At 36.6% G+C, this 8,705-nt stretch overlaps 1 long non-coding RNA gene across 4 annotated transcripts; it reads left to right on the forward strand.

Annotated features, from left to right (window-relative positions):
• Window positions 1-5,961: 5,961 nt before the first annotated feature.
• On the forward strand, window positions 5,962-8,477 carry LOC113296636. 4 transcript variants are annotated; one of them, XR_003333089.1, is made up of 3 exons: window positions 5,962-7,332; window positions 7,874-7,950; window positions 8,038-8,477. It is a non-coding gene; the product is annotated as an uncharacterized LOC113296636 (long non-coding RNA). The 4 variants fall into 4 exon arrangements; XR_003333090.1 differs by having other exon boundaries at window positions 5,962-6,069; window positions 6,931-7,332; window positions 7,874-8,477; XR_003333091.1 differs by having other exon boundaries at window positions 5,962-6,069; window positions 6,955-7,332; window positions 7,874-8,477.
• The last annotated feature ends 228 nt before the right edge of the window (window positions 8,478-8,705 follow it).

Genomic DNA, 8,705 nt, shown 5'->3' on the forward strand with positions numbered 1-8,705 from the left:
TGAAATATATATAAATGTTTACAAAATTAAGATGGCCAGTCTATTCACTTTATAATGCATAACTACAAGCTGGTCTGACCGGAAATAGTGTTTACTTGAATAATCATGTCTGTAAATCAAAGTCAAGATCCTAGTTAGCAATTCGGGATTCGGCAAACGTACGGAACGTCAAACGTACGAGTATTATACGGTTTTGTAAAATCCAGATTCGGTCCAAAATTCGGTCAACGGGACGTGATTCGTTAGTAAGTCGGAACGGCATACGTACGTGTATAATTCGATTTATAAATGTGAGTTCGGCTCTGAAAATTCGGTATCTATATATAACAAATAATTTGTATTTATAAGGTCATAGACCAATTTTTATGCATATGTGTGGGTTATTTAAAGAAAAAATAAACTTAATATGATGATATTAATAATATATACAACATTAGTTATCCAAGAGGACGTCGTATGGTGGTTTAGATGCTTGGTTAGTGAGTTTGAGATCTCTCTCACCTTCACCTTCAAATCTCTTCAGTCGTTTTTGTTTCATAAAAATTACAACACGTCTAATATTCGGTCGTGTATGCTCGGGAGGCAGTAAAGCCCAGAAAGTGGGATCTTTGAAAAGTAAAAACTAAAGAATTTATGGCGAATTAAGCGGACGTATCATTCGGGATACGTAAAATTCGTGAACGATTCGCAAATAATCCGGGAATGCCACATAATACGCGACTTGGGTTCGGAGTTGCAAACGTACGCAAATAAGACGGTAAAATTCGTGATACGGAAAAATTCACGAATGATTCGCGAATCATTCGCGAACTTACTAACTAGGGTCAAGATTTCAAGGCCACGTTTATTTACTGAATGCCAGAGCCAGACAATATGGAGTACTAGTCCAGTCCACAATTTGTCCGATGGATAAAAAAAGAATGGGCGCATGCAGAAGAGAAGAGTACACTTTTCATCGGATATGTGATGTATCCAAATGAGAACCACACAAAAAGACCCGTTATCCATGTGGACTTGTAAGTGTATACGTAGTCATTTATTATATCAACCACAAAAACTGAATCGCTCTACTGTTCATTTATTAAACTTATCTTCCTGTTCTCTTCTGACTAAACTAGTAGTACCTTCTTCGTGCCTTGTTCCTTCTGGTTATGAGTCAAAGTAACAACAAATTCAGCATTTGCTTATACCCCAGTGGGACTGTTTAAGAAAGGAAAAACAGGATTAGACCACGTAACACTAGACTTCTAGAAAAAGAAAATGTGATTTGTGATCAGCTCACCTAGCTATATAGTCTATGATGATCTTGTTGGCTTCATTTCAGCCCAATATATACTTGAAGGGAAAAAAGAAAGAAAAGGGTTATCAAATTTGACTGCAGCTCTATCAATATCTCTAGAAAGAGACAAGATTGTTTGAAATGGCCAATCTAGCTGCATTCGTTCCCGTGCCCCGGACATGATATGCTTGTGAGTTGGCACAGGTGAACAAGTGGTAATATGGTGCTCCATGTCATAAGAAAATAACCAACGGCTTAACTTTTAAAGAAAAAGATCCTTTTCACGTTTTTTAATTAGAGGAAAGAACCCACTGGAATCAATGTAATACTAATAAATTAAGATCAAACTGGAACAAGCAATAACTCCGTTGTTGAAAGGGCACGACTAATGTCCTAAAGGGCCTAAAGTTGACTCAAAGCCCAAACTCAAATTTAGCATGATCAATGTCCTAAGTAGGAATTACCAATAGGTACTATTATGGTAGTCTTAGTTAATGGCAGGTCTATCCACTAAAGTCCAGTAATTAGAGGTCCATAATAAAAAGAAAAAGAGGAAATTTGACCAAATTTTTTATCCCCTGGTCCGGTACACGTGTGGGATGTCATAATCCACTTTTAAAAATACCCAAACTACCCATTCCCTGATAGTACATATATATTTCTTAAAAAAAAATCACCATTTTTTCCAAAATCCGAGATCCGCTCTCCTCCTCTCTTTCTGCTTCTGCTCAAATTTTGTTTCTGCTTTTGGATTACGAGCTAGAGTTTTTCTGAAGATCTCTTTGAAGATTTACAGGTATGTTATGTAATATCTTTTTCTGCTGCTGTTGTTTGTTTTTTTCAACTGAATCTGTGAAGATCGGATTGTTTTGATTACGTTTTCACTTTCTTGTTTCGTTTTTTGTTTGTTTTTTGTGTTTATTTTTGTTTTGGTTTGTTTTTGATGAATCTTGATCGTAATTATTCAATTTTTTGGTTAGATTATGATGTTTTTAACATATTTGAACTTTCGATTTGATTATCTTGTTGTTTTCGCTTTTTTATTTTATCAAAATTGTGCTTGTTTGTTGTTTCAGGGGTATTATCCAACAGTACATATGTTGCATACTGATACAAATTGCTTTTGATTCTGTTTTGTTCTTAGTTTTATCACTTGTTGTTGTTTGATTCATAAGTACATATCTTCGATACTGAAATAAGACTCTCTCGATTATGTTATTTTGATAGATTCTTTACATACAATTATTTTTTAGTTCATGAATCAGCAGTACATATGTGGCATACTGATACAAACTGTGTTTTTTTTGGTCTAATCGTTGTGGTGTTTGATTATGATTTTGATCTCCATGTTTGATTTCTTGATTATTTACTAGATCTAGATGAATAATCACGTTTTTGGTTCATTTCGTTATTAGCTTTGATCATACTAGTTCCATTTTGTTGTTTTTAGATTTGTTTTTTTTGTATGAAACAACAGTACATATATCCTGTATTGACAGAAACCTAGCTTATTTTGAATGAAGAAGAACAAGATGGTGCATCGTTATGATTTACGAGGAGAATAATTGTTTTCTGTTTCCAGCTATGCTTTCTAATCATCCTGTTTGATTATTTTGTTCGGTTTTTCTTCTTTTGATTTGTTTTTTTGATTGTATTCTGATAATCAAATCGATTCGATTGACGCTTTTATGGGTTTTAGGTTTGTTACAGTTTTTTTTCGTGTATGAATTGACAGTACATATATGGCGTACTGATACAAAACTCTTCTAATTTTGTTTTATTTGAAGTTTTTCCAATTTTTTTGGTTCGATCCATGAGTATGTATGTATAATACTGATAGGAAGTGCTATTTGCTGTGTTTTTGCTCCTTTTTTAGTCTTACCCTTCAGTACTTATGTGAAATACTGTAATATGTCTTTTGATTCTCTTATTTTTCATAGATCTGTCACCTGTTGTTGTCATACTGTTGATTTGTAGTTCATGAATCTTCAGTACATATACCGCATACTGATAGGAAGTGCTCCTTGTTATGTTTAAGGAGAAGTGAAGAAGATGCAGGCATACAGTGGAGCTGCAATAATGGGTTCTACTGTACAACAACCCAATCTTTTTACTAAAGGTTCTTCAACTTTTTTTCCCAAGTTGGGTACTACTACTGCGGATAGATTACCTTCTCAAGTTAGGCAGACCCTGAAGTACGTTCAATAATTGATAGTGAGAAGAATCGTCAGTTTAACAGCTTGGAGCTCATTGCTTCAGAGAATTTTACATCTCGCGCAGTGATGTAAGCTGTGGGTTCTTGTCTCACAAACAAGTATTCAGAAGGTCTTCATGGTAAAAGGTAAAGATGGTGCTTAATGTTGTATTTTTTCCCTGTATTTGTATTGAAATGCATTTGATCATTTCATTCTGCAATGTAGGTACTATGGTGGCAATGAGTACATTGATGAGCTAGAGACACTTTGTCAACAAAGGGCTTTGGATGCATTTCACTTAGACCCAAAGAAATGGGGAGTTAATGTCCAACCTCTGTCTGGTTCTCCTGCTAACTTTGAAGTTTACACTACACTTCTCAACCCACATGACCGTATTATGGTAAGTTGAGGCCTCTTTCTCTTTCTCTCCAATTTTTTGAAATCAGTTTTGAACCCCTAAGGGATGTAATCAACTCTCCTTTCAAAATATGGGGCTGTATTAATTTGTTCATGTAACTGGCACAGGGTCTGGATCTTCCTCATGGATGTCACTTGTTACATGGATTTATGACTCCTAAAAGACGGGTATCTGGGACTTCGATTTATTTTGAATCGATGCCCTACCGTCTTGATGAATCAATATGTGCTGCTCTGCATTCTTATATTGTGTAATGACTATGTGGTCTATTGTTGTTCATTTATAATTCTTTGATAATTTGCATTCATTACCAAATTCACTTGCAGGCCTTATTGATTATGATATGCTTGAGAAAACTGCCACCCTCTTTCGACCAAAACTCATCATTGTTGGTGTTAGTGCTTATCCTCGTGATTTCGATTATCCTCGAATGAGAAAGGTATACACATATCTTTTGATTGTCAACAGTTGTGATTCTTAGTGATCAGAGAATCAGACTAGTTAACCCATTACGCACACCTAATTCCCTTTCCTGCTATGTTTCTTGAAGATTGCAGATTCTGTTGGGGCTTTTCTCATGATGGATATGGCTCACATAAGTGGTCTCGTTGCTGCATCTGTACTTGCCGACCCATTTGAATACTGTGATGTTGTAACAACCACCACTCACAAGGTACACCTAGTCCCATTCATGAAGTCTGCAAGACTGCAACTACTGACACCAACACAAGCAACATTTGTTTTTATTGGTTTAGGTTCAAGGGTCATGTTGGTTACTATGTCTTCTGTTTCAATTTGCAGTCATTACGAGGTCCCAGAGGTGGCATGATTTTCTTCAAGAAAGATCCTGTTCTTTGGGTTGATATGGAATCTGCGATTAACAATGTTGTTTTCCCAGGGTTACAGGTAACTGGAACTGTAGCGGTTATTTGTGATTTATCATTGGTTCAACATTATAACATTTTTTAGGTTTGTTACAGTTGTTTTTCGTGTATGAATTGACAGTACATATATGGCGTACTGATACAAGACTCTTCTAATTTTGTTTTATTTGAAGTTTTTCCAATTTTTTTGGTTCGATCCATGAGTATGTATGTATAATACTGATAGGAAGTGCTATTTGCTGTGTTTTTGCTCCTTTTTTAGTCTTACCCTTCAGTACTTATTTGAAATGCTGTAATATGTCTTTCGATTCTCTTATTTTTCATAGATCTGTCACCTGTTGTTGTCATATTGTTGATTTGTAGTTCATGAATCTTCAGTAATATATCGCATACTGATAGGAAGTGCTCCTTGTTATGTTTGATTCAGTACGTATATGAAATACTGAAATAGATGCTCTTTGTTACGTTTGATTCAGTACTGGAATTGGATATGGAGATGATCTGGAGCTGCAGTTCAGAACTTATTGCAAGAAATGACAAATTTTGAATGATAGGAACATGAGTTGTTGTTGGTTCAGATTTTCAAGCTTGTGAAATCGGTGGTGGTCTTGATGAAGTTACAAATTGGTTGTGACGTGTGTTTGAAAGAAGGTGTGCTGCAAATGGATTTGGAGGAACATAGAAGGTTGGGTTGCTACATTGTATGATCTTACAATGTATGTGATGTAATACGTTTTCTAATTTATTTATCATTGATTCTTACAGATTTGTACTCTACCTGGAAGCAGTGCAGCAAATATGTACTCGAATTTGTAAGCATTCAGATATATAATCGGATTTGTAAGCAGTACGATAGATATGTGCTCAGACAGATATGTACTCAAATTTGTAAGCAGTGTAGCAAATATGTACTCGAATTTTTAAGCAGTGTACCAGATATGTACTCAAATTTGTAAGCAGTGTAGACACACACGTTTGGTAGTAATGGGCATTATGGACATTTCCATGTTTTAATTAATTTTGGACCTCCGGATAAAAAAAATTTCCGGTTGGACCCTACTATAAATAACTATATGGACCTAGGACCAAACAAGAAATTTTCCATGTCCTAAAGGGCCTTAAGTAACTCTATTGTTCAGGCAAACACCATACATAGTCCTGGACTCCTGGTACCAAAACAAAGAAGTGGAAGCTCTAGTGTGGACTGTGAACAAAAGAAGCGGAGCTGAGGCGTTTCCTTACTTCCCCATCTTGCTGCTGCCCCATTGTTGATCTCTCTCTCTCTTCGGATTGGTATGTTTCTGCTCATTCTAACAGAAATTGTTTCTGTGGTTTTTTTCTAAATTTCATTTACCAATTTATGCTTTTTCTGTGTTATCAATCATGCAACAACACTAGTTGTAATTAGGTCACAAAATTTGGTAAAAAACAAATGAAGGGTTCAAATGGGAAGGAGGGTTTGGTGGTGTGTGTGAAATCCATGAGAGATCTACGTTCTGTACTGTAAAAACTCCAAACCTGAGTTAATCTTTCAAATGGGTGTCCTAGTTAAACTTGTAACCATTCTCTAGAATTGAAGTTTGGATTTCACGATTATCGTTTGGATTTTGTACAAGCTCTAGGACTAGATTTAGCTATCTTATATGGATTCTTATTGATCTTAAAGACTGAGAAAAAACTCGATTAGCAAATGCATTATTACTTATCAACTGTACCTAAGAATACCCATCATCAAATTTACAGCATTCTTGTTTGCATTTATGAGTTATATCACATTGAGTCTTAGTATAGTATTTGGTTTAGTTTACTAATTCATCCGTTCTTTTACCCTTTTCTTGTTGAGATTAGGCTTCAGATTCAAATCAGTTATCAGATTAATGAGAGTTATCATGGTATTTTGACTGAAATTAGCCTTAAGATAGGTGTAGGTTCTTACCTTGGAGGGCTTTATGAAACCTCAGTTGGCTCCCTCGCCCTCATGTTGAGATAGATCATGCACTCTTTTCGGGTTCTGTTGCTCTGCATTGTTGAAATTCTCTGATAGGTTTTTACTGCAGCAATACCTCTGTACTCTGGATCAGGTGTAGTAGTGATTTTTAGGAACCATTAACTGTTCTCCCTTTTCAGTACTTTGATTAGTAGTTCCAAATACAGCTGTGTTGCCTCTCTTCTTTTTAGCCGAGTTAGGGTTCTGCTCTCTTGGATCAGTAGCAACTTCTTTCTTGAGCGATATTGGTTCCTGTCTCTCAAGTCTAGTCCAAGTTTTCTGGTGAGCTTTGGATTGATCTGCTATTCTCTCAAAGCCAGGAGGATGTTGAAGTTGTTGATTGTTTAGAATTTCGAAGCCTGGCGGGATATCAGGTGTATTAGTTTCCTTCTTTAGTGGATGTCCCCTAGCAACCTGCTTGAGATGTCTCCTGATGCTTCTCTGGCTGCTTTTGTAGGTACCTTGTTGTACATTGCTAGTCATGCCGAAGGAGAAGTTGATCTGCTCATTTGGTTGAGCTTCATCCAAATCCACTTGATCTCCAGTGAAAGGATTCGACATGCTTTGAGGTATTATATCTTCATCAGCATCTTCCTCCATCGTATTTTTGCTTGTAGCCTCCATGGTAGCCAACTTCTCTCAGTGCATTTGGTATCTTATTTCTGGTTACCTGAATGGTGATATGGTGAGAGTCAGAGGAAGATTGCTTGTCCTGAGGATTGTCCTCCATGGCTTGAAGTCTAGAGCTAGAACCGCTTCCTTCAGATGAAACTTTCTTCTTTCCTTTGCTGCATTTGTCTTCTATTTCCTGAATCTGTTTAACAACACATGGAATTCTTGGATGGTCTGGGACTCTGCAAATTGGCAAAGCTTCGGAGTTATTGCATAGGAACACTCGAATCTGGTTCTTACAGTTCCAACCTTAGCCCGCATTCCTGTAGGCATCTTCTTTTTGAGATTAATGAGAACCAAAGTGTCTACATTTTTCTTGTCATAAGTCTTGTAGGATACCTGCTGGACTTACTATATCATACATAGCTTTCCAAGTTGCCATTGTAACTGGAACTCTTTTCAGATGTATCTTCATTATGATAAAATCAAAAATGACAGGATTGAAAGGATTAAAACCTCCTGGAGGACTTCTTTTAGGACCATGAAGCTGTTATCCAAGGACCTCTTGTCTTCAGGTGATTTCTATCCTCCTCAGAATTTACTTTGATGACATAGAAGTTAAATCCCTTGTTAAATTTGGTGATGTTGAAGCCTCAAGATAGATCCCAGGTACCTCTGATGCAGCTGATTAAGTCCATGAGAAGAGGTTTTTTGTTGCTAACCAGCCTTCCAACAAAGCACATCTTCCAATCTTTTTTCTCTTTAACAGTGAGATGAGATGGATCTATTAATAAGGATGAACAGGTTGCTAGTGAGTTTGGAGCTGAGGATGAGAATGGGGGTGTTTAATATAAGTCTTGGGGTTAAGCAAGGACTGATCTGGCGGGAAAGATATACTCCAGGGAGTTTGAACCTTGAATTTCCACACAGTATTGCTATCTGAGTTCTTGTTCGGACTACTGTTCCTTTGAGAAGCAGTTTGCAGTAATATTCAGTTTTGTAGATGGCCTGGAGCTAGACCCATGTGGGTCAATTGATTTTTCATTTTCTAACCTGACATTAAGACATAAGGGAGCCATTTGGCCACATTTTCTTCTCTTAATTGGTTGTAACCCATGTGGGTCAATTTGGTGTGTGAAGCCTCATATTACTGTTTTTGCAGGTATGGAATAAGTTTATTTCAGTTTTGAACCACAGTTTTTGTTTTTTGTGTGTGGTTAATTGTGTGATAACCTCAGAATGCAAGAGGGGCACTACGAAAACTCTGAATGGGTTCAGTTACAAGTAAAGTCTTTCAAGTATGTCTTTAAACAGGAGCATAGTTTTTCAT

This window comes from Papaver somniferum, chromosome 7 (assembly GCF_003573695.1).
Source record: "Papaver somniferum cultivar HN1 chromosome 7, ASM357369v1, whole genome shotgun sequence".
Taxonomy (NCBI): Eukaryota; Viridiplantae; Streptophyta; class Magnoliopsida; order Ranunculales; family Papaveraceae; genus Papaver; species Papaver somniferum.